Source organism: Polypterus senegalus, chromosome 1 (genome assembly GCF_016835505.1).
Source record: "Polypterus senegalus isolate Bchr_013 chromosome 1, ASM1683550v1, whole genome shotgun sequence".
Lineage (NCBI taxonomy): Eukaryota > Metazoa > Chordata > Cladistia > Polypteriformes > Polypteridae > Polypterus > Polypterus senegalus.
In genome coordinates this window covers 237,502,041-237,529,750 of record NC_053154.1, presented here as the reverse complement: position 1 = coordinate 237,529,750, position 27,710 = coordinate 237,502,041, and the positions used below count along the sequence as shown (strand labels likewise).

Below are 27,710 nucleotides of genomic sequence, written 5' to 3'. Positions count from 1 at the left end.
CTTCTTGATGTGCTATTTCATTGGTTAGCGCAATGTTAAAGGACAGTTGTTCAGCATAATGCTTCTGTTGATGTGCCAGATGGAAAACACAATCTAGGTTTCTCTCAACTTTGCTGTTTAATTAACAATAATACAAAGATTATGAACTATTTCATGTTGATACTCAAACAAACACAATTTTATAACTAAAAAACCCTCAAGTAAAATTACAACAGCATAAAATTACACAATGTTAATACAGCCACTTTACCACAAAACATGTAAGGTTAAATAATGGCTGTCAAAAATTTTAATTGGTCATATCTTGAATTTGGTTGCAATTATTCATCATAATCATCATCATCATCAGTTTAATCGCCATTTTCCAGGTTCAACTAGGTTAGCCAGTTGCCCCCCAAATCATTTATCTCCACTGTACAAAGTCCTAGGCTTCCTTTTGGGTGAAACATATTCTTTTTATATTACCTGACCCCACCTTCAACCACAGTTTCTTTTGACTTTCTCCCTAATCTCCATTTGCTGCAACTGTTTCCCCATCTGCCTTTACCCTTTCCTCCAAAATTCCTTCTAATCAGCATAACACCTATCACTGCCATACACTGACATAAGTCTTTCTCTTAACTCAATATTCATCAGTCTTCCTGTGTGACACTGCACATATGCATCTAATCATTCTCATCTCTTTTCTTTCCATCTTTGCTTCATGTTCTGCTTTCTTCAGCTATGTTTCAGTCCCATAAACCACAATACTCTTCAAATAGCTTTCATAAACTTTCCCCTTCAGTTCCAGTGAGACTCCTTTAGAAATCTCCCAAGAATTTATTAAATTCCACCTCTCACCCTAGCTATCACTGTTGTGCCCTTACCCCTGTCTGAACTCAATATGTCACATAGGTACTGAACTTCCCTGCTTTCTCCAAAACTCAATTGCTGATACAGTATATAAATTTACATTTATTGCATCAGCATTTTGTACAATTTACAAATGCTTTTTACAAACATACATCACACTTGCTGAATACAGACTACCCTTAACAACACTACATTTTTATGCACCCACTTTTGATAAAGAGTGCATTACACTGACCTTTCCCAACGCATTTACCACACATGCCGTAAGTCCATGCACCCACATATTCCACTCCTCCAACCACCTCCACAACTCCAACCATCACATTGGTCTTTCCTACAATTACCTCAAGGCATTTCGCTTAAAAATTATAATTTTATTTTAGTCTTAGCATTATACTGGAGGAAAAGGAAACTTTTCTTTTGAATCTGCTTCAAGTTTCATCAAAATGAGATCACTGACGTACAAGACCTCCCACGGCAGTACTTCATGTGCTTCTTTTGTCACAATCACAAAAAGCAATGGACTCAGAAGGGATCCCTTGTCAGACCCTCCTTCTTTTCAGAACCTTTACTTTCCCTTTCTGTTGTCCTGACTACCATTAGTGTTCCCTCATACTTTAACATCACTGCACTAGATACTGTATTTATACAGAACAAACTTCCTCAGTTCCATCTCACCACCTTTCATATCTCCCTTCTCCAGATTTACAAATACATAATACAGTTTCTTTCTCTTTGCCATTTGCTTTTCCTGCAATAGCCTGACAACACAGACTGCATCTGCTGTTCTCTTCCCAAGCAAGAACCCTAGCTGCATTTCACTAACTTTCACTTGATCAAAGATTCTTTTCTTTAGCACTTTCAGCCCTTTCATTACCTTCTCCAAAAGCTTGATTGCTAAATAGGAACCACAATCCAAAGGATCACTCTTTCTTTGTTTACACTAGAATGAGTAAACTTATTTTTTATTCTTCAGGAATCTTCACAATCAATAACGATGAAAGGGTCGGTCAACCTTTCAAATCCAGGAGTTTCTGCTGCCTTCACTATTTTGAACACCATTTGGGCCCACTACTTTACCTATTTTCATGTTTCTTCTTTGCTTCTGATACCTTTTCTTTAGAAAATTTAGAGCTTGTTCCTTTTACTGTCTAACTACGAATATCATTATTCCATTTGTTCAACGCTATCTTCTTATCAATATACTTCTTCCATATATCCTTAATTCCATTTCAACCAATCATAATATTACGTCCAAAATTTTATAAGCAATTCACACATACTACATTTTGTGTTTCTTTTGCCATCTGCTTCGCAATTCTGAAAACATTTCTTTTTCTTTACCAATTCTGCCGCTCATTGCAAACCTCGTTTCTTAGCTTCTGGCAACCTCCCAACTGCTCTTCAAGCATTTAGCGTTGCTTCTTTACAGATCACTCTGTCATCTTTTTGGACAGTCATTATAGCACCTCCTCATTTCCTCAATTGTCATGTCTACCTCCAATCAGAGACTTATTCTGTTATTTTCAACCAAACATTTTTCAACACTTTCTCCTTGCAGATCACACATGATGATTCTAAAACCTTATTCACTCTTGCTAACAATGTTGCAGTTGTTCACACTTAGAACCTTCTGCCTTGGTACATGTTGTGTCTTACTTTTCTTCTTGCATATGACCAAAGTAATCTTCTTACAACCAAGCAATGTTGTGATATGCAACCTTCACCAAGTATCACCTTAAGATTTTTCACCATAACCTGATAAATTTTTCTTATAAACAGAGATTATCATGATCCTTACATTGCAAGATTCAAATGCAACCAAATTGCTTACTTCCTTCGCTTTCCTGTGTTGCACACAGCCATTTATTGGATCACCAAACATCTCTTACCCTCAGCATTCCTGTTTGAAAGCTGAAGCCCACATTGAATCCCTCATAACCATCAGTACTGCCTCCAACATGCCTCTTCATGCTGCCACCCAATATAATCGCCTCCCTCTGAGAAAGGGAACTTGTCTGAAAACTCATCATTCTCATCATTGCTTTTGTCAACCTGTTGAGCATATGATGAGACTATATTTATCAGTTGTTTACTAACAATAATTTTAACAACTATGACTTGCTCATTAACCCTCTTCAACTCCACCAGTTTGTCCATTTTTCAGATTCACATACACCAAATGCAGCACTGTCACCATATTTCCTCTGCCAGAAAAATTAGCACCTTTCATCGTTACTACTTAGCATCCTTGCATCTTAACCCTTCTACCTCTTCTGCTGTATGCAGCACATATCTGCTCTCCATTTACCAGTTCCACCACTTTGCCATATTTTCCCATCATACTCCAAAATATTCCAAGTAAAAATTCTTAATATCTCTCCTTTACATCTCCTACGCCAATGTCAATTTAAATGACTGAAAATTGCTGGGCATGTCTAATTTACAGATTGTGTACAAAATGTCCAGCACAGTCATGTTTGCCCCTTTTTGTGACAGCCAAAAGTGTATTTCCTGATGTAGTCAGTGCTGTAAGTAGTGTTAACAGCAACGTTTTTTTTTTTTACATTCTGTTGTGGTACATACTGTATAACACAAGACATCAAATAGACAAGGTACCGTTTGGTTTATGAGATCCAATGTACTTGTGTTCCTTATTCCTCGTCACTGTATGATGAATTATATGAATTGTAATGAACTGAGCATACATTGGTTGTCAATTCTCATGCACATAAGCTGAACCAACGGCTATAGACAAAAGCAAACTTGCAAGTTGTGGACTAGTTGGAGTGAGTCGCTGTGCATGTCACATTACAACTAGCTTCACAGGCTATTGCCTGCTTTTATTATATTGCGTTTCGATTATTGTAATTCACTTTATTCTGGAATCAGTAAAGCTCATCTTTCTCGGCTGCAGTTGGTTCAGAATGCTGTTGATCGTTTTCTTACTGGGTCTCAGGAAATTGTTTCCATTACTCCAATTCTGGCCTCTCTTTATTGGCTCCCAGTTGAATTTAAGATTCATTTTAAGGTTTTACTTTTAGTTTATAAGTCGCTAAATGGTGTTGCCCCATTCTATCTGGCCAAATTGCTGGTTCCATATATACCAGTTCGCTCTTTACGTTCCTCTCAACAGCAATTGTTGGTTGTGCCAAAGTCTGAAATGAAGACAAGGGGTGATCGTGCCTTTGTAGAACTAGCACCAAAGTTATGGAATGCTCTGCAGATTGAAATTAGGCCAGCACCATCAACTCAAATGTTTAAATCTAGACTTAATACACACTTGTTTTCGATTGCTTCTAATTGTATATGAGTAACTCTGGTATCATTTTTTTTAATAATTTATTAATTTTTTTCATATCCATTGTTTTTCTGAAAATTGTTCATCTTCTAATCGGTTCTTTTAACTTATTTGTTTTAGTATTTAGGTAATTTTTGTACTTTGTTTACTGATTTATTATTGATTTTACTGATTACTGATTATTTTGATTTTATTGTACAGCACATTGGTTTACACTTATGGTGTTTTAAAATTGTGCTTTATAAATAAACTCAGATTTTTTATTGATTTGACTCACTTCCTAGCGCATCATGTCTAATGCCATAATAAATCATGTTTATCTGTCTGTGGTTTGTCTAATTTCACCAACTTTCTCTTTGATGTAGGAAGGAAGACATGCCCATGGAATACTATACATGTTATCATTTTATCTCATCATCATGGGAGATATAAAGCAGACATTTTTAAGGCCAGATGCCTTTCAAAAGCCAACCTCCTCTACTAATCTTTAACAACATGCATGTTGCGCAGTGACCTTAGTCTAACACCAGGTTATGATTATTAAACATTTAACACTGACATTGTGTTTAATGACCTTCAGAACTGCCTTCACATAATGCCATTTATTACAATACAGAAAACAAGTATAATTTATCCATTGTGTGTCCTCAAATCAACCATATTTAAACACAGAAAAATAATAAATATACTGACTATAGTGTTAATGAGCCATTATTTAAAAAACAAAAAAAATCTTTTTACATACATTAGAATTATCATCTATTAAGATGCCATTCCTCAAATAAGTTTACTTTTAATGAGTTCTAGTCTGAAATAGATACTGATTTTCTTGAGATTTTCAGTTAGCCTATACAAACTAGGAAAATATAGATTTAACATTCAAAAGGCAAAAAAATATATTTCTCATAACCTGCTTACATCTTCATTAAATACATTACATATTCCAAATATCACTGAGAGATATTTTAATAGTTAATCACTGTCTTAATGTTTAATTAATTTTTTGCAGATTGTACTCAGTATTATTTTATTACATACATATACAGTACCATAATGTGAAAAACAAAATTTCATTAGTATCTATTATCACTCATTTTTCTCTAGAAATAATGGTTGACATTCATAAAGTTCTCTTTAATAGGTGTTCATCATAGTTAATCAAACAAGCCTAATTAACTGAATGTTTCAGTTTACTTTTCATACTTCTTATTTTATGGTTGCTCTAACACATGTTCCTTACACCAACCTAGGCCCTGTCACCTTCTCTTTCACCCTAGCTTATTTCCAGAACACTACCATAAAAATCAGTCACAACAATTTTTCAGTTTTAGATAAACTGTTATATATGTTATTTTTTCATGATTATACTTGAAAGCTAATATTAATACCTGAACCACCCTATGTTCATTGACAATTGTTCTAATAAATGAAGTTATTCTGTATACTAATGTGTTTCTCTGAATAAGGAATAAACTTTGTTTTTGAGCTATAATCTAACTTTGTTTTAAAAGAATGCTAACATAGCAGACTGCATTTCCAATTCATGTCATCAGTTAGAAGAACTGAAGTATTTATCTTAATAGAAGCACATAAAATCAATACAACTCACATAATGGAACATCCGCTGTGCTGTGAGTGCATTAAGATGTATCTTGTTTAATGCTTCAAGTCTTTGATCAACAAAATCACCAGTTAAAAGGAACAAAAAATCGTCCAAATAATATATTTTCTGAAAGAACTCATATGTGCTTCAGCAGTACAAACTACTCAGGTAGGTTAACCAGTTTATTAGTGTATAAATAAGCAACACTAAATGTAATACTGCCACTTTCCCCTTCCCTCAGACTTGCATTATTATAGGCGGGGATGGAAAATGAGTTGGTTTTTAAAGGATAGTAGTCTGAATGTCATCTGCTACATTAACAAGTAGGGCCTACAAGAGTGTACAACTTCCAAAGCTCAATTTGACCATTTTTGGAAATATTACATAAATATGAAACTGCAAATATTGAAGTTTTTGAAATGTTTGCATAAGAGACAAAAAAGGTTTTCTGGTATTTCAAAACACTATCTTTCTTATAGATAGTGTGAAATATTTGAACATTTAATGATCTACACTAATGGGTACTGGTGAGGTTTTATATTGGCAGCTTTATGATTAATGACACTGGAAGAGCATCGGCTTAACCACTCCACATTCTTAAAGCATTAACCAAACTCTTTGTTGTTCTTTGAATAACTTCCAGGAAAAGTGCTGAGTCTTCAAGAGGTGTCTTTCAATACTCTCCAGGTACAATTATTGTACATGCAAACATCAAATAACATTGAAAAGCATACATTTTCCTACACAACTAGTGAACTAGAACCTTCCAATCATTCCAGCCACCTCAATCTCTGCTGCCCTGATCATGTTTGGAGATGCTGGATTAGTCAGAGATCAAGGAACACCATGCCTTTCAAACACTGAATATGTGCTCGTGTCAAGGCCTTATAGGGTATCACATTAAAAATTAAGACTATATATATTTTTCCAAAAAATGCATGTTTTGATAATATTTAAAGAAAATAACATTTGGAAATTTCAGACTTTTTTATGATCCTTTACATAAACTTTGTTGTTGTATTAAGTGATTGCAACAATGAAAAATCCAGTGAAAAAAACCCTAGGATTGACAACATTGTTGCTGCACTCTTTAAATTTCAGCCAAAGCATCAAATAGAGCACTAAGAAACACCTTTTAAAATTTGACTGGTTCTAAGAAGTTATACTTCTTAACACATCAGGAACTGTCCTCATTATAATTTGTTGTTGCACCTTTAACAATAGTAAATTCATAATAGCTTCTTGCATTCAAGTGATAAAATGACTGTTTTAAATAAAACAGCAGACATGCTCTGGTAGACAGATACATGTAATAAAGCTCAAGGTTTCTTTATTTAGTCATGTTTACACAAGAAAACATGAAAATTGCCTTCTAAATTACATCTAATAACAGAAAAATAAAAAATTTTGGTTTGTCAGACTACTAAACTAGTAAGTAAAACTGAAAGTGATAACAAACTGGATTATATTGCGATAAAAGGGCAAAATGAGGTCTTTGTTTACTTGAAATAGTTTGAGTTTGTGGAAGAGAAATAAGAACTGATTACATTTTGAGAATATTTGTTTTGTATTTGTAATCCAATTAAAGTTATTATCTAGGTTAGTTAATAAATATTTATATTCAGTCACTATTTATACCTCTACCCCCTGAACAACAATGGGTGAACATACAGATTTCTGTCTCTTAAAATCAAATATCATTTCTTTGGTCTTTTTTTTCATTCAGAGCGAGATAGTTCTTATTGTACCAGTTTACCATACAGTCCACTTGGTTTAGATAGATCCAGACACTAAGTCAAGTTCACTGGAATTTGTAAATACTACAGTGAAATTCGTACTTGCTTGTCTCCTCGGAACAGCTGACAAAATACCAAGAAAGAGGAACTTTCCTTACCCAGATGGGAAACCCCAGGTGGATGGACAGGCATCCTGGATGGATGTTTTTTCAGTAGCTTTCCTGGCAGGGATAAAATGGGAAAACAAGGATTGTCCTGGGGGTTGATTGTTCCCCCAATGCGCTTGGTGGCAGCTTCTGTCTGACAGGACTCCCATTCATACTCCCACAGGGCACCTTGGGGCATGTAGTCTCAGAGAATAACCTTGTCGGGGTGTGCAAGTGCCGCCAGAAGGAGCTATAAGAAAGGTGCACACCTCTGAGAACTTTCTGCCTGACCTGGAAGTGCTGCCAGGCTGTAACCACTTGACATCGGAAGCACTCCTGGGCCCTGAGATAAATGGAACCTTTCAGCCTCATACAGTATATATATATACAGTAGGTGGAATCCCATTATAATGGAACTCACTGGACCATAAAAATATTTAGTTATAACGGAAATTTCGTTATAAAGAATTTGGGGAAAATACTTACATAGTACATAGCATTGTAAAATTTTGTTATAAAGAATTTGGGGAAAATACTTACATAGTACATATATTACACAGTCATGTGTAATGGCAGCAGTACAAGGACAGCTCCGTAGCTTCTCTGCTGCATCTGGTAAACAGTAAACCAAGGGCAGAGCAGCTGATTGTCCTCTGCAGGATCAGGGTCTCCGCATACCATGCTTGTCACACAGTGTTTAACATTTAACACCGGGTTTTGATCTGCTCTTCCTCACACTCTCCTGATCTGTCTTCTCCAGACCACATCTGCATCAGCAGTGATTCTAAACCACTGGTGTTCTTCTAATCTGAAGATGGAAGCTAAATCAGGACAATCACCGTGCTGTGGCTCCTAAAAGCTCCTATTCTGAATGAAGATTTGAGACTGTAGTTGTCTTTTCTATACAGTAATAAAGTACCTGTATTTTCCTTAAAAACTTCGACTCATTGTCTCTAGTGGAACACTGTGACCTAAGCTTGACAATACCTGTATTAAAAAACAGTGCTTCTTAAACTGCAAAAAATATCTGACCTGAAAATGAGAAGTCAGATGTAACTTTTTTTATAGAAATACAGGTATGAAAATACAGAACGAAAACAAGACGTTAAATGTAACTTTTTTAATAAAAATACTGGTATTAATACAAAATGAAAATGAGATATTAGAAATAACTTTTTTATAGAAATACAGGTATGAAAATACAGAATGAAAATGAAACATTAAATGTATTTCCTTTTTGTAAAACTATACGTACGAACACAGACTGAAAACGAGATGCAAAATTTATTTTTTTTAATAGAAATACAGGTATGAACAAATATTGAAAATGAGACCTTATAATTTTTTTGTAAATAGAAATACAGGTATGAATACAGAATGAAATCGAGACGTTAGATGTAACTTTTTTTAATAGAAATACAGGTACGCCATGTACACAGCTGGCAAGCAGAACGCACATAGCCATCCAGTGTGATGTGGTGAACTACACAATGTCACAGCTGGAATCGTCAAAGCCCACACCTGTGGAGTCGCAGCCAATCACCACACCCATTGTAGTCAGTCCAGGTTTTTTATCTCCTTTATACTTTCAGTTTAGGCAAACTCCATCTTCTTTTAAATGCGAACAGTGGAATGACAATTTCCTGAAGTTTGCCAAAAACACAGTGGTCAACAGCCAACACACATTCTATCCCATGCCTGCAGGGCCCCACTTCTATTATCTATAACTATCTATTATACTGGGTGGCTGAACATGAGGGGGAGGTGAGGTCACTGTTACTAGTACCATGGACCTACCGACAGCAGGTCTGTGAACTGGCTCATACCCATCTCCTGGGCACCCCATTGGGAGCCGACAAAACATTGGAGAGAATTAAACTCTTGTTTCTATTGGCCAGGAATCCATTAGGAGGTCTGCTGTTTCAGTGCTTCTTGTCCGGATTGTCAGCTACGGCAGATTCCTAGAAAGGACCGTGCTCCTCAGATTGCTCTTCCCTTAACTGACATTCCCTTTGAGCAAATAGGGGTTGACATCATGGAACTCCTTGATCCCTCAGCCCAAGGACATAAATATATTCTTGTCCTCATTGATTATGTCACCATTTAGAGTAGCCAATTCTAAGACAATAGAATGGGAACTACAGTAGTAGGGGTCTTTCTGCGAGTCAGTGACTTTAAAGAAGTCCTTACTGGCCAAGGGACACTCTTTACCTTATCGACGTTCAGGGAAGTTGCCAAGTAAATCAAACATTTAAAGACCACAGCATATCATCCTCAAACTGCTGGTCTTGTGGAGTGGTTTAACCAAACTCTCAAACAAAAGTTTTGTAAGGTGGTTAACGAGGATGGCAGGAACTGGGATCAGCTCCTCCCCCTCATACTTTTTGCCAATCAGGAGGTTCCATGGGACTCTACGGGTTTCTCCCCTTTTAAGTTACTCTGTAGGCATCAACCTCTTGGCCTATTGGATATTCTAAAAGAAGGATGGGAAGAAAAGGCCCTCTCTTCCACCAATATCTTGCACAATTACTCAATAGATTTGATAAAATCTGACCCTTATTTAAAGAAAATATGGAAAAAGCACAAGCAGTGCAGGGCTAGTGTTATAACCCATGCCTACCTCGCATTCCAAGTTAATGGCTCACAGGTAGGGTCCATACAAAGTTAAGGAACAAAAAGGTAGTGAACAAGAAAACTGGCCAGATGTCACTGGCTGAGCATGACATTATAACCAAACCCTTATCGCCTTCCAGAGGCAAAATGCACTGAAGTGGAACTTGAGATGAACCGTATGCTAGATTCAGGAGTAATTGAGGAAAGACATAGTCCCTGGTCCAGCCCAATTGTATTGGTCCCTAACCCTGATAGGAGTTGGAGATTTTGCAATGACTTCTGCAACCTTAATCAAGTTTCCCAATTTGACGCTCACCCGATGCTATGTATGGATGACCTCCTCGAGCAACTCGGAAAAACGAAGTACCTTACCACACTTGACATGACAAAGGGGTACCAGCAGTTTCCCTTAACGAACCCCACAAAGGCGAAGGCAGCGTTTAGTATCCCTAGTGATCAATGGTAGTATCGGGTTCTTCTACTTGGATTGCATGGAGCAACCGCTACTTTCCAACATCTGACAGATAAAGTGCTTTGCCCCCATAGTGCTTATAGTGCCACCTACCTGGCTAACATTGTCATCTGTTCTAACATATGGAAGAATCACTTACTGCAGGTTCGAGCTGTGTTCCTGGCACTTGGTAAGGCTGGTCTTCCGATTAATTCCAAGAACTGTTTCTTTGGGTTAATCATGGCCAAATATCTAGTCTACTAGGTGGGAGGAGGAACGGTCAGGCCTCAGTGCTCTAAAGTTGATGCCATCCTAAGGTGGCCCTGTCCGAAAACCAAGAGGCAGGTCCAAGCCTTTCTTGATATGGCCAGGTATTATCACTGTTTTGCACCCCAGTTATCCGAGAGAGTCGCACCATTGACAAATTTAACAAAGAAGAGGACCCCTAATATTTTGGTATGAGACAATACTGCAGAAGCTGCACTTCATGACCTAAGGCAGGCCCTTACATTGGAATCTGTATTAGTTGCTACTAACTTTTCTCTTTTTCGGAAACAGGACTTCTGCTGTGTTGAGCCAAAGCATCGATGGTGTCAAACACCCTGTGATGTACCTGTGCCAGAAACTGCAAGGCAAGGAAACCAGGAATGCACTGGTGGAATGGGAATGATTGACGATCAAAAGGGCAGTAACGCAGCTAAGATACTACCTCTTGGGCCATGAGTTTACCCTTGTCACCAACCATGCTGATTTACAGTAGATGGCTGTGAATAAAGAGTTAAATCCCTGTGTCACGAGGTGGTTCTTGGACCTCCAGCCTTACAAGTTTTTAGTCCTTTATCGTCAAAGCTCTCTTCAGCCCAACGCTGATGCTCTTTCCCATGTTCACAACCTCTTGGTTAGAGCCACCCGACCCGTTGGGTCTGGGCTGAGGGCGGGATGTGTCATACATGTGCATTTCAGGGAAGGTTGATAGGCTCAGATAATGTGGTTGCTCAGCCGGACCAAGGGGTGGCGCTGTCACCTAACTACCTCTCCTTTTGTCCTTCTGCAGACCAGCCGAAGAACAAACCAAACAATGACGTCACCATAAACCCACCTTCTAATGACGTCACTTCTGGTATTTCTTGATGACGACTTCCCTTCAAAAACCACCTACCAAAGACATCATTTCCTGTTCCACCCACCCTGGACCATCCCTTTCCTGTCTCTGCCATGTAAAAGCCTCTGTTCTATCTGCTGTATTCAGTTCTGTTTTGAGCTGGACTGTAAACTCATGTTTATTTTTCTGCTTTCTCAGTATACGGGGTGGCCATCCCCCAAACATATATATATATATGTTACATATTGTAGTTGTATATAGCATTCAATGAAGTTTTGTGAAACTCTGTTGCAGATCTTTATTTCAAGGATATAGATCATTTATTACATATAGTTTAATTAATAATTCTTAACATCCTTGCTCCTGTTCACAAATATTGCATATTGTTTAATGTAACTGTAGTAGGCAGTGAAAAAGAAAAAATATATGACAGATTGGTAAAAGTAAGTGAACCTGAATGAAATCAATCAGTGACAGGATTAAACAAATCAAAGAGGCAATCACCAGGACAAAGTTTGACAGAACCTCTCCTATATAAAAGTAAGAATCCTATTCAATTTGGTATTACCTGTGGAGGTTAGTGAAAAAACCCATGCCATCATAAAACATTTTACAAACTGAGAAAACTAGAAATCACAGTAATTTAACACTACAATGTTTACACTTCAAAACTGTCCCACTGTGTAACAAAACCAATACTGGATTTTCAAAGAAAGCACAGGACTACCTCAGGAGACCATCTAGCCTGTCTGTTATTGCCACTGAAAATATAAGCATTCAGGCGTCAACAATATGGCACAAGATAAATAATAGCAGAATTCAAAAGAGAGACACTAGGAGAAAATATTTTCTCTCAATAAAGGATATTTCAGTTTATAATAAGTTTACAAAAAATCATCTAGATCATAATCGAAAGGTATGGAACAATGTTCCCTGGATTAAGGACTCTAAAATCTAAAATACGCATTTTTTCATGAAAATCTACATAGTGTACCACTAAAAATAACTTAATCCTCATTCAAATGTGGTGGTGAGAGTATTACAGTTTGGACTTTTTATCTGGACGTGGTCATGCATGACTCGGTATTTTGATGGCACTGTGAACAACAAATTTTTTATAGAATGGAATGTATTTAAGATTAGATAAAGATGACAATAATATTAAAAAGACCAGCCAACCTACCAAAGAGTAGAATAACAGGAATAATTTTCACTTTTTCGAATAACCTGCAAAGTCCAGTCCCAGCCCAATATCAATGCTTTGACATGACCTGAAACTGGCTTTTCACACAACAGACCCAACATATCTTATGCCACATAATACATTTTATAAGGAATATGCAAAAATTCATTACATTTAAAAAATGTGCAACCACATAGGATTAAAGGTTCACTTTACTACACATTTTTATTTGTATTTCTGTTAAACAAACATGTTTACTTGAAATAAATATTTTGTATGTGTACCTATTTAGATTACCTTGTTTGAAAACTGGAATTTATATTAATTTTTGAAGTGTATATATAGAAAGCTGAAGTTTGACACATTAGATTTAAAAACCACAGAAACGGGCAACTTTGACCAAATAATTTTCAGAGGCAGTCTACTCAAAGCCTCTTTAACATACAAAACATGGAAAATCAACTGGTTAACCATTCCAGGAATGTACTGTCCAGTGATAATTGGAGTTACCACTTAGATAGAGTTCATCACTTAGATAGAGAGTTACCAAAAAACCTGCATAAAATGCAAAATACATACAGATAGCATACAAAATCAAATTTACAGTAAGCCCAGGTTGCCCAGTTGCTGGATGACTGTAGCAATACCCACCAAATCACTATTTTCAAGTACAAAGAACATTGACATCAGACAGTTTAATTTTTTTCAGAAGTGCAAAACATGGAAGAGAGCTTTTATGTTTAGTAATTACTAAAATAACTGTGAACCTACATAAGCTCTTTTGCATTTTGCTTTAATAAAGTGGATTGTTGTTATCTACTGCCAATCAAATCTTATGAATAATAGAATCATCCAGTAAAAGGTATAAATAAATAAAAATATTGACTTCAATGTTAAGTGCCTTCTAATTTGATATTCTGTGCAGAAGGTAAAATTTCCATCAAATTAGCTCCCCCATTACAAAAGAAACATTAAAAAAGGCAGTGTAACTGCAAACATAAGAGAAAGCAACAATAAAAAATGACTAAATGACAAACTGGTCTATCAGAAAAAGTATATTTTCACAATAAAGGCTGGATAAAGGCTTGTGAGATGCTCTAGAACAGGGGTAAGCAACGTTTTTGTTCCAACCCAATTGCTTAATTAGAAACCAATCCTTGCAAATCTCAGACCTTATTTAGTTTTATGGCTTGTTAGTCTGCAATGTTAGGTTCTTATATCATAGATTTTTTCCTTTCCAAGTGCATCTTCCAAATGGTTTGAAGTCTAAAACGGATAATATTCAGTCTGTCACATTTTTCTCTTAAGTGTATAATGAAACCACAGAGGTGTAAATGGAAACAAGTTACATGAAGAATTGCTGGCTCCTTTGTCATTTACATCTTACTGCTAAAAAGGAGCCATTAAAACAGTGAATGCAGTTGTTTAAGACTGAAATAAGCAGTTAAAGGTGGGTTACCCTAACAAATGCCGCCGCTAAAATGAAGCATCAAAATGTCACTTGAGCAATAAGTGCTTCATCAGCAATAATTGACTTCTCATTAAGAAACTGGGTTGGAACAAAAACCTGTAGCCACTGCAGTCATCCAAGACCAACACTGTCCACCCCTATCCTGTAAGAATCTCATAAAAGTGAAATTGTATGTTTTTTTCCATGATCAACAGTACAAAGAGGAGCTGAAATCTTCTGGCACTAATCAGGTTTATTGCTACTCCACACTCCTAGATAAACTACTCCAAAAAATTAAAGGAACACTCTGAAAACACATTAGATCTCAATGGGAAAAAAATCATGCTGGATATCTATACTGATATAGACTGGGAAATGTGTTAGGAATGAAAGGATGCCGCACCGTTTGATGGAAATGAAAATTATCAATCTACAGAGGGCCGAATTCAAAGACACCCTGAAAATCAAAGTGAAAAAGTGATGCAGCAGGCTAGTCCATTTTGCCAAAATTTCATTGCAGCAACTCAAAATCGTACTCAGTAATTTGTATGGCCCCCACGTGCTTGTATGCATGCCTGACAACGTCTGTCACATGTGCTCAGGGTGAACCTGCTCTCATCTGTGAAAAGCACAGGGCACCAGTGGTGGACCTGCCAATTCTGGTATTCCATGGCAAATGCCAATCGAGTTCCACGATGCCGGGCAGTGAGCACAGGGCCCACTAGAGGACATCGGGCCCTCAGGCCACCCTCATAAAGTCTCTTTCTGATTGTTTGGTCAGAGACATTCACACCAGTGGCCTGCTGGAGGCCATTTTGTAGGGCTCTAGCAGTGCACATCCTGTTCCTCCTTTCCCAAAGGAGCAGATACCGGTCCTGCTGATGGGTTAAGGATCTTCTACAGCTCTGTCCAGCTCTCCTAGACTAACTGCCAATCTCCTGGAATCTCCTCCTTGCCCTTGAGACTGTGCTGGGAGACACAGCAAACCTTCTGACAATGGCATGCATTGATGTGCCATCCTGGAGAAGTTGGACCAGCTGTACAACCTCTAAAGTGTCCAGGTATTGCCTCATGCTACCAGTAGTGACACTGACAGTAGCCAAATGCAAAACTAGTGAAAATACAGTCAAAAAAGAGGGGAAAATGCCAGTGGCCTCCACCTGTTAAACCATTCCTGTTTTGGGGGTCGTCTCATTGTTGAACCTCTAGTGTACCCGTTGTTATTTTCATTAACACCAAAGCAGCTGAAACTGATTAACAACCCTCTCTGCTACTTAACTGACCAGATACATATCCCAGAAGTTTCATTAACTTGATGCTATACTCTGATTAAAAAGTGTTCCTTTAATTTTTTTGAGCAGTATACATTTCCCAAGCCACCCGCCTGTGAGCACTGACAACCTAAAGTGTCTTGATCAGGAATTTAACAAATCTGTACCATATTTTGATTAGTATTACTTGCTACCAATTCTAAGGTTCAAATTCTAGCACAGACTTTGCCAGGATGGACTATACACTTTCTTCTCATGTCCTTAGGGGTCTTTCTGGGAACTCCAGTTTCAACACATCTCTAGAAAATTTCTTCTGATACTATTGCAGCTTGGTTAATTAATTGAATAATACTATTTTAGTATAAGTGAATGTCAGTGTGTACAGGAGTGTATGATAGATTTGCCTCCCTACCACAGCTTGTGGACATAGTCTGGGAAAAAGAAACATGTTAAGCAGTGAGTAGACAATAGTACATGTAGTTTTAAAAATAGAGGGATCAAGAAACTAGTTTAAGATAATTATGTGGTAGAAAGTATAGAGAGTATAGGGAGATAGGCATCATCCCAAATGACTGGAAAACGGGACCTGTCATCCTTATATGGAAAAGGAAGGGTGATAACACCGCTCTTGGTGCCGGGTAAGGTTCTTGCTAGGGTCATACTCAATAGGATCCGTGATCACTGGCGTACCTACCAGTAACCGGATCAGTCTGGTTTTACGCCTAAGAAGTAAGCGAATATTGGCACAGTTTCTTTGCAGTCTTTGTTGATTTTTGTAAGTGTTTGACTTGGTTGATTGAGCCGCCCTGTTGGACATCCTGAGACTTCACGGAATCACCTCAAAATTGATGGATATCATGGCCAGCCTGAACACTGGCACTGCAAGTGCTGTGCAGAGTGGAGGTAAAACCTTTGCATTTTTCCCAGTTGATCCTGGGGTTTCTCAGGGGTGTGTTCTAGCTCCTTTTCTGTTCAATGCTTGCATGGACTGGGTGTTGGGCAGGGTTGTGGGGTCCAGCAGCTGTGGGGCTGTTGGTGAAGAGAGAGTCACTGATCTTGACTTTGCCAATGATGCCGTGATCTTCACATAGTCAATGGAAACTCTGATAAGGGTCTTGAAAGACAGAATGAAGAATCTGTGGAGATCCAGGCCTTTAATGACCTCTTGGACACAGCCGTCAACAGTGTGTCTGCCTGTGGAGAGAGTGTTGACATTGTCGAGAGGTTTACTTACGTTGGCAGTGACATTCATGTCTCTGGTGACTCTACCTATGAAGTCAGTAGACAGATTGGGAGAGTATGGGGGATTATAAGTTTGCTGGAAAGGGGTGAGGGCTGCTCCAATTATCTTTGCTAAAGGACAAAGGTCCAAGTCTTAAGTCCTGGTGCTTCCTGTTTTGCTATATGTTTGAGAGACATGGACGCTATCCAGTGACCTGAGATGAAGACTGGACTCCTTCGGTACTGTGTCACTTAGGAGAAACCAAATTGGTTGAAATAGCTCATTAAGCCTTGAACTTCATAGACAGGTTTGTCAAATCATGAGAAAAAGGTAGTTAAGGTGGTCAATTGAAAGTTGTGCTTCCCTTTGACTCTCCTCTGAAGAGTGACAGCATGGGATCCTCAAAGCATCTCTCAAAAGATCTGAAAACAAAGATTGTTCAGTATCATGGTTTAGAGGAAGGCTACAAAAAGCTGTCTCAGAGGTTTAAACTGTCAGTTTCAACTGTAAGGAATGTAATCAGGAAATGGAAGGCCACAGGCACAGTTGCTGTTAAACCCAGGTCTGGCAGGCCAAGAAAAATACAGAAGCGGCATATGTGCAGGATTGTGAGAATGGTTACAGACAACCCACAGATCACCTTCAAAGACCTGCAAGAACATCTTGCTGCAGATGGTGTATCTGTACATCGTTCTACAATTCAGTGCAATTTGCACAAAGAACATCTGTATGGCAGGGTGATGAGAAAGAAGCCCTTTCTACACTCACGCCTCAAACAGAGTCGCTTGTATGCAAATGCTCATTTAGACAAGTCAGCTTCATTTTGGAACAAAGTGCTTTGGACTGATGAGACAAACATTTAGTTATTTGGTCAGAACAAAAAGCGCTTTGCATGGTGGAATAAGAACACCGCATTCCAAGAAAAACACCTGCTATCTACTATTAAATTTGGTGGAGGTTCCATCATGCGGTGGGTCTGTGTGGCTTTTTCAGGGACTGGGGCCATTGTTAAAGTCAAGGGTCGGATGAATTCAACCAAATATCAACAAATTCTTCAGGATAATGTTCAAGCATCAGTCACAAAGTTTAAGTTACATAGGGGTTGGATATTCCAACAAGACAATAAACCAAAACACAGTTCGAAGTCTACAAAGGCATTCATGCAGAGGGAGAAGTAAAATGTTCTGGAATGGCCGTCAAAGTCCCCTGACTTGAATATCATCGAAAATCTATGGGATGATTCGAAGCAGGCTGTCCATGCTCAGCAGCTATCAAATTTAACTGAACTGGAGGGATTTTGTATTGAAGAATGGTCAAAAATACCTCCATCCAGAATCTAGACACTCATCAAAGGGAACAGGAGGCGTCTAGAGGCTGTTATATTTGCAAAAAGAGGCTCAACAAAGTATTGATGTAATATCTCTGTTGAGGTACCCAAATTTATACACCTGTCTAATGTTGTTATGATGCATAGTGCATATTTTCTGTTAATCCAATTAACTTAATGTCACTGCTGAAATACTACTGTTTCCATAAGGCATGTCATATATTAAAAGGAAATTTCTACTTTGAAAGCTCAGCCAATGATAAACAAAAATCCAAAGAATTAAGAGGGGTTCTCAAACTTTTTCATATGACTGTATCTTTAAATATTACATTCATTATTGAAATCAAAACGATTATAAGAATATTCTAATTTTGTAATACATAAGCAATATATTTTGTAAAATTATTTATATTTAATTAAATGTATTTTTCCCAAGGCAAACTGCTACTAACATTTTCAAGTATATTAAGTACATTCTTATAAAAATGGATGTAAGGAATATTATATTATTTTATGCAGTCTTTAAAGCAATTTAAGTGATAATACCATATTCTATAAGTCTTGCTATGTGCATTAATGTATTACTTTTAAAATAATAAAAGGTGACTAGGAATATCTGCTTACAATGGAATCTTACAGGGTCACTGTAAATATTTATGTACTTTAATCTTTCCATTCTAAACGTACTTATTCCAATTTAGACTTATGAAAAGACAGAGACAGTGTAGTTTAGAGTCTTTCATTAGCCTAATCTGCATTCTTTAGCATATGAATGAAAACTGAATTTACCCATAGAAAGTCTATACAAGTACAGAGAGGAACTGCAAATTTCACACAGAAATCAAGAATTTGTAGTAGTGAATCAAACAATGCAATAGTAACATAAGACATAATAAAATGATTTTAAAAATATACTGAAATTTCACAAGAAATTCATTAGTGTAGAACAGTGGATAATGCCACTTACTCACAGCTAAAGGAGACCTAGTTAGAAAATTTTTCAGACATTTTTGGTTGATGGGCATCATTTGTGAATGTTGAAAAATATAACAATAACTGTTTAAATGAAATCTTGAATATTAAAAAAAGCACCCATCTAGCCACCCATTAGCAGACCAGCTTAGTTCATCTTAGGGTCATGAAGGACCAGAGCCTATTAATGGTGCACTCAGCACAAGGCAGTATATGACACTGCAACCTTACAGGACACTCACGTACATATTCACGCTCCCTATTAAGGAGCCCATTTAGAGTTGTCACTTAACCTCACTCACATGTTTTTGAGATTTGAGAAAAACAAAAACAAACAAAAAAAAACAATACAGTGAGTATTTGAACATTTCATGAAGTGAATGGGCCACAAGTCAAGGTCAGGGCCTAGTTTATTGTCAACTGAAATAGAATTGATATTACGCTTAATATTTTTACAAAATAAAAATTTATAAATTTAATAAAACAACAAGGCTTGTATACATGTATCTCGAGTTTAAACCTGACATAATGAAGCAGACATAAACAGTTTAATAGATGTTTTTTATATATAGAAGATTTGTTGACAGTTATCATCATTACATCTTCCAAACCTACATTTTCCATTTTAAGGTTGAAGAGGAAACCCAAAAAAAAACTCAAATCTACACAAAAAGCACTACAGTGTGGGATCAAACAATGATTTAATGGCTATAAAGCATGGTGCCACTATTTCACACCAGGAGGAATGAACTATGAATTGCAATAATAATAGCAATTTAAAAAAAAGAACTGTTTTGGAAACTCTTATATAATTAGAGGCATCTTTGCACACGAGGAAAGCTACTTTATGCATTTAACTGTTTCATTGGAATGTTTAGGAAAAGCTGAAGTATAGTACAAAATATATTGAATATATAGTATGGGGGTATAATGGTACAGCTGTAATAAAATTACTTGCTGTTAATTAAGCAAAATTCAATGTTTCTTTACCAAATGCTGTTTAAATTATAATCATTGTATTGATTTTTTTCATTTTTGTCACATTTGATTTTAAAACAATTCATCCATCCATCTATTATTAAACCCCCAGGTGAAAGTGGCAAGGGCTGAATCCTTTCCCAGCAGAATTAGTTCAGGTTAAGAACCAGCTCTAGATCCTCACCATAAAACTGTGGCAATTTAGAGGAGTAGTTCCGAAAAAGAGAATAACAACTCTTTGAGCAGTAACCTTTATAAGAAAATCTATTAGGCACTTACTAAACAAATACAAAAATATACAGTATGTCATACACTACATGTAGACAACTTGCAAACACAGAGCAAACAGAAGCCAAAAGAGTCAAAAAGTATCAGGTACTCTCTGGTGTTGGCTTCAGGATGTTTCCAGATAGAGACATAGGAAAAGGGATGTTAACCTTCAGAAGCAGATCATGCCATTATCTGGTAATGTCCCACGCCTTCATCCCACCGAACTGACACATTCCTTACTTGAAAAGCACCCTAGTCAGAAACTAAATATTTCTCATAAACTACTTACAAATTGCTTTTTATCAATAAGAAAGTGTGGCACTCTAAACAACCTATATAAATGCTCTTCCTTCTGTTCACTTACATTATTATGTGGATTTTTTCATGTATTAAAGTGTGCCTTGCACAGGCATCATTGTATAACAAAATCTAAGTTATTTCAGGCAATGCTTAATTAGCTTTTGTGTGCCCACATGCTACATCCTCCTCTGCCTTGAAATTTCACTCTCTATGCATTCCTGCTTGGATCTCACTGCATGATTTACAAAATGTTGCTTTTCAAAAGAAGTTCTATCAAAATGCAACGATTTCATCATTTTAATTATTTTATAATTCTTGTGGTCAATGTTCTCTACTTCATGAGTTAAACGTTAACAATGAATGGCTCAGCAGCTCCCAAAGCATCATAACCAACTGTTAAAAGTATAATAAAGGTTAGTTTATAGATCTGGCGGAATGGTAAGAAAAGCAGGGTCAAGACCTGAAGGCAAACAGGTTTATTATGACGATAAATGAAACACTTGATTAGTACACAGCATGAGACAGATTCTACATCACAAGCAAAAGGACACTTATAACACATGACAATTAGTGGTCAATACTTCAAAAACATGAATGGAGGCACTTTCAAAAAAAGCAGATGGCAGAAGCCACAAATAGCTCAGCACTGAAGGAAAAGAAGGGCAATTGTCAAAGGAGAATCTTGACACATTAAAAAAAGTCTTTGTGTTTGTAATGCTGAAAAGACTATCCTAGGATAACACTTGACTGTCAGCAGCTACAAAATGCAAAATCATACGGGACTGAGTTGAATATTTATATTACACAAAGAACATGGGTGTACCCATTATACACCACAGAGGTGAGAGAGTGTTTTATGACTAACCACCACTTGAATACAGTAAGTTGCCTCTATAGTGTGTGGTAACAGTAAAAGTCAAGCATTTTGCAATCACCTCCACTGAACCAAAGACAGGAGAGAGACTCAAAAAAGCAAAGGTCAGAAGACAATGAATCCTACAAATCAAAACAATGCACCTGAGCAACTATCATTGTTACTTGGCAAAATATGGGCTCTAAGCTAGGAATAAATAAATATAAGTGAAACATAAAAAAAATTACAAATGTCTTCTGTCCACGTATTGTAAAATATCATTTCAGTAGAATTTTTTTATTATTCATTCATTCCTTTTCCAAGTATAGATGTCTAACTCCGTGACCCTGTATTCGGATTCAGTGGGTTAGAAAATGGATAGATGGATGGATGTCTAACTGATATTATTGTGTTATGCACAAATGTAAATGAGATGTAAAAGAGAGACATTCATTAATTTAGCCAACCACCCTTGTTCTACCAGAAACAGGGAGCCAAAGCCTATACCAGCAGCACTTATGTCCAGTTTATAATAAACAACATTAAACCAGAAATACATCTGAAAAGTTAATGAGTATGTAACTTTCGAGATTTGTCCACTTCTGAATCAATCTCAACCATGCATTTTTGAGATTGCACTTTCATTACGGGGCAAATATGCATAACCCGTTGCAGTATATCAAAACCTAATCGAGTCTACATGCTGGCTTCTCAAAGGACAAACACACTCATGCTAACACTTACACATACTGGGATAATTTTCAGAAGTCAGTTAAGCCAAGGACATTCCCCTTATTGTAAATAATTCAATAAACATACAAATTTCTAGTTAAGATACTACACATTATTGGCTGACTCTCTCCCTCTCCCTCTTTCTCTGCCATGAAAATTCACACACAAACAAATATAACTATCAGAGGTTCAAATTAATATTATGTATGCTTTATATCACTTAATTTCAAAGTACAAAGAATCTATCAAAACGTTTACATGGTGATATGATAATTATGAAATGTAATTGAAAATAAACATGGAAGATAATAGTAACTCTCCACGAATCACCACCTTATATTGTTGAAGATGTCTGGGTGTTCTAATGATCCTAGGAACTATGTTGTCAGAGGCAATTTCCCCTAGAATAGTCACTAAAGGCAAATCGGTCTTGCGTGACAGGCCAGACTAATTGCCGTTCATATTTACCTCTATGAAAAGTCTCAACAAGGATTCAGTAACTTCACAACTTCACCTAGAAATGGAAAACTAGGGCCCCACCCTGAAACCAGGCCTGGGGGTGGAATTTGTCAGTGAGCGGCTGTTGGACAGGTCTTTACCTATGGGACCTGTCCACGTACAGCCAGAAGGAGCTACATGGGTCAGTCCTCCAGTGGGCCCACCACCTGCAGGAGGAGTCATAAGGATGTGGTACATTTTAACTTAGTTGGTGGTCACAGGCAAGCTACCAAACTAACTCTAGGGACATGGAAAGTGACCTCTCTGGTGGAAACAGAACCCAAGCTAGTGTGGTAGGTAGAGAAGTACCGTCCGCCTCACTTCAAAGCAAATCACAGGCTCTGGAAACAAACTCCCAAATCAGGCTGGAATCTATTCTACTCTGGAGTGGCCCTCTGGGGGGTGAGAGGCGTCGGGTAGGTGTGGGTCTGCTCATAGCCCCCTGGCTCACTGCATATACATTGAAGTTTACCCCAGTGGATGAGGAACAGCTTACACAATCTGAACCTGAGCGGTGCTTTGCTTTTGGATTTCTAGGCTAGTCAAAGTTTGTCCACAACAGACACCATGTTTGACCATAACTGTCTTTGTAAGTGACACCAAAGCGCCCAAGGCCGTAAGTAAATGATCAGTTTTGTAGTCATGTCATCAGAACTATGACCTTGTCTGACAGATCTTCAACTTGCACTTCCAGACATCTTGCATTCCAAGGGAGGTGGGAAATATTGAACCTGATTGGGCCATGTTCTATGATTCTATTGTGGAGGTGGCTGAATATACAGTAGCTGCAAATGTAAGGTCATTGGTGGTAACTGAGGTGGTTAAAAAGACCTTGGTGGCAAGGCTCTGGGGTTTTTTTTTGAGTTTTTATGGGCTCTGAATGTTGTTGGGTTCTCCTGGCTGATAGGTCTCTTTAACACTGTATGGAGGTCAGGGACAATGTCTCTGTATTGGCAAACTGGGATGGCAGCTCCCTTCTTTATGAAAGGAGACCAGAGGGTGTTTTCAACTTAAATGGGATCACATTCCTCAGCCTCCTTGGGAAGGGCTAAGCCAGGGTTCTGGAAAGGAGAATTTAGTTGCTAGTCAAGCCTTGGATTAATGGGAGTATGCCCAACCAGTCTACATGTGTTTTGTGGACCTTGAAAAGGTATATGATCGTGTTCCTCAGGGTGTCCTGTTTGGGGTGCTTCTGGAGTATGTGGTACTGAGCCAGCTGTTGAGGGCTATTCTGTCCCTGTACAACCAGAGCAAAAGCTTGGTTTGCATTGCCGGTGGTACTCCACCAGGGCTGCCCTTTATCATTGAGTTTGTCCATAGTTTTTATGGACAGAATTTCTAGGTGTAACCAAGTAGAGGAGGGGTCCAGTTCTATAGCCTTAGGATTGCATCTCTTCTTTTTGCAGAAAACGTAGTCCTGTTGCCTTCATCAGGATATATCTTTAGACACGCACTGGGGTAGTTTGTAGTCAACTATTAAGCGTCTAGGATGAGGATCAGAACCTCCAAGTCTGAGGTCATGGTTTTCATCCAGAAAGAGGTGGAGTGCCTTCTCCAGGTTGGAGATGAGGTGCTGTCTCATGCAGAGGAGTTTAAAAATCTCAGGATTTTGTTCATAAGTGAGGAAAGAAGGGAGCTGGAGATTGATGGCTTGAGCTTTGTGTAGTGAAACAACTAGATTGTAGATACAAGCAGCAGAAATAAGTGTCCTTCACACGGTGTCTAGGCTCATTATTAAAGATAGGGTGAGAAGTGTAGACATTTGGAAGGAGTACAAAATAGAGCTGCTGCTCCTCCACATCAGAATGAGCCTGTTGAGGTGGTTTGGGCATCTGATAAAGATACCTCCTAGACGCCTCCCTGGGGCGATATATTGGGCATGCCCAACTGGGAGGACACCTTAGGCCTGGAGAGATTCAGACTCTAAGCTAGCCAGGGAACCCCTCAGTATCCCCCTAGAGGAGTTAAAAGGAGATGACAGACAAAAAGGGATGACTGGGCATCATTGATTATACTGCTAAACCCACGACCTGAATCCAGATAAGTGGAAGAAAATGGATGGAAGATAATAATAAAAAGGAATGAGGTTTCAGTTTTATTGTCAGATCTATAACAAATTTAATAACTCAAAGCCTCTACTACAATAACTAAAGAAGGTTCTTCTTCAAGCCATCTAGTAGAATTAACAGTCGAAGGTGGCACAAATATTATTATTCAGATTCTTTCCTAAGCAGCCATATTTAATACCTTTCAGTAACAGGCTGCACCAATTTCAACATTACTTGAACACAAGATAATAAACCACACATTCATAATAAGATAATTAATGCTTAAAACCTTCATGATGATTTGTATGGACAAAAAGCTCCATAAAAGTACTATAAAAAGATCTGTTACACTGTCCTTCAATATTTTTGACTCTTAACTCTACTGGTGAAAGCCAGTAAAGGCGGTTTACATGGCAAAAATAGAATAAAAAAATGTAGTGCTTGTTAAAAGGTGCTGAAGGGTAACAGGCACTGTGTTGTTTAGGGCAGATGAATAAGCTTATTCAGTTTGCATTTGATTTATGGGTTTGTGGGGGATTTCATGTCACTAATGTCACCATTGTACCGCCATCTCTTTTCATTATGGGTTCTTCAATCACCAGTTTCTTATTTTACCTACTACATTATCAAGTATTCAGTCAAGCAAATAATAACTGATGATAGGCAATACATTTTCTGTATTACAATAAATAAAAATGACTCTAATGTAACACACAAGTGTCTAATAAAAATGCTTTATATTCTTTAAAGAACTTTATATTTGCAACAGAATCATAATAATATAGCTTTTATTAAGATCAATTTTACAGCCAAGCCAGCAGGATTCTTTAAGCATAATGTTTACACATGTTACTAATTGTGCAGCAGGAATTCTGAATGGCTTGAACTGGATCTTATTAAATATTTAATGCTTTTATGCCCTGGAAACATTATTTTTTTTAATAAGCTGAGCAAAAGAAAAAGCTAGATCCTATATATTTTTATATGTTCAATAAAGAAAATCTTTTAGCCAGCTGAAACATTTGTGAATGTAAATTAAAAACAATTAAGTTACACTCACAATAGCCATGCAGAATTTATAAAATATTTATTCATTGATTTCCTGAACCCACTTAATTCAGGTTTGTGGTGACCCAGATCCTATCTCAGAAAGCAGCACAGGACTGGGCAAAAGGTAAAAAACCAACACAGAAAACATAAATATATACTCAAACACAAACTAATTCATAGTGCAACAGAATTAGGTATGTCAACACTAAAATTTTTCTTATATGTTTATAGATTTATGGTATAAACATTTTTTCCCTGTTGTTCTGTACACTTTACATTAGTTTAACTATCAACTCTAAATTGACCCTGTATGAGTCAAATTGGCAATGTGAGTGAGTGTGCTCTTCAATAGACTAGTGTTAAAAGCCAAGACTAGTTCTTAAATTGTGTCCAATGCCGTCAAGATAGATTCCGTGTCCCTGAGATGCTGTAACATAAAATATGACAATGACTAAAACAAAAAACTAATTCTCAAAAAACACAAAAACAGCTTGACAAAGCAAAATTTTACCTGCTTATTAACTTGAATTCTTTCTGCTTTTCTCTTGTAAGTTCGGCAGCAGCCTCTACTTTCATATTTTGCAATTTGATACTCTGAAAAAGTAATTGGTTTTGTATTTATGATGTTAATTGGGAACAAACTGTATTCAGATGCTTGTATAACAGAAATGACAAAAATAGTAATATAGTTAATTATGTTTATGCATTTAAAATATAAAAGTAAATAATGAAACTCATTTTCAAGAAAAGAAGAATGTAAATTAGACTGGGGTGACTATTCAAAATCAATTGAACTGGAAGCTACCTGTTCTATAATGTAATTATTTACAGTATTTACTGTATTTTAATACAGATAAGCTTCCAGCAGGGTACCTACCACTTCCCAGAATGTGGTCACCAGATAGATTTGCCAGGGGAAAAAAAGACCCTAACCAAAATTTCATGGACTAAGCTGACCATGGGGAGTAACTATGCATACCCGTGCCTAAGAATGTGTACTTCAAGATGGACGTCCCTAATAAAGCATAGGCGCACTTACTAAAAAAAAGTTCCCTAAGGGAAAGAAAGCATTTTGGAGCAAAACATAACCTTTTGTCTGCCCCTATACAAATATGGAATCTGTGCAAAATGTGCTAGAGAGAAATTTAACAATGTGTATTTGCATACCAGACAAGCACACATTCAGCTTTTTATATCTAAATAAATAAAACAGTAAGCTGTTTATATGTATATTTGTTTGTGTGTTTTCTCGCCAATCACACTAAAACCAATCAAATGGTTTTTACAAACTTTTTCATGTGTGTTGCTGTTGGTCCAACTTAAAATAAAGCCTAAATGGTGTATTGGGAAGAGGGGACATAATGTATGGGGGCAACCCAAAAAAGAGTGCTGACACTGGGACCACAATTCCCATCAGGCAGCAGGAGTGCAATAGAGCTGGTGGGAAGATATTGACATCATCATGTGCAATAGTTTCTACCACCCAAAGCAGGATCTCATCTAAAACTACAGGCATAGCATTTTCTTCTCAACTAATCTGGATAATAATTTGTTTAAGAGTATGTCTTTTTGTGGACTGTGTTTAGACATGTTGAATTTTAAAAGGACAGGCAATGCTTGTCACTTTGGGTATTTTTGAAATCTCTCTATTATAAAAAAAAATCGTGAAGAGAAACACAAGGGCATTGAGATGTGATCTTCACGTTAAGATCACGGAAGACGTTTAAAAGAAACCGATGAAAGAGATTGGCC

At 37.3% G+C, this 27,710-nt stretch overlaps 1 protein-coding gene across 18 annotated transcripts in view; it reads right to left on the bottom strand.

Annotated features, from left to right (window-relative positions):
* jakmip3 (Janus kinase and microtubule interacting protein 3) overlaps positions 1-27,710 on the bottom strand; it is a 124,174-nt gene that overhangs the window by 87,637 nt on the left and 8,827 nt on the right. For 16 of the 18 annotated variants that reach the window (XR_005635734.1, XM_039770312.1, XM_039770376.1 and 13 more), the window contains exon 2: positions 26,470-26,552. The exons of the other annotated variants lie outside the window; for them this stretch is intronic. The gene's annotated coding sequence lies outside the window, so the exon portion shown is untranslated. The remainder of the gene's footprint in view (positions 1-26,469; positions 26,553-27,710) is intronic. 18 annotated transcript variants of the gene reach the window in all.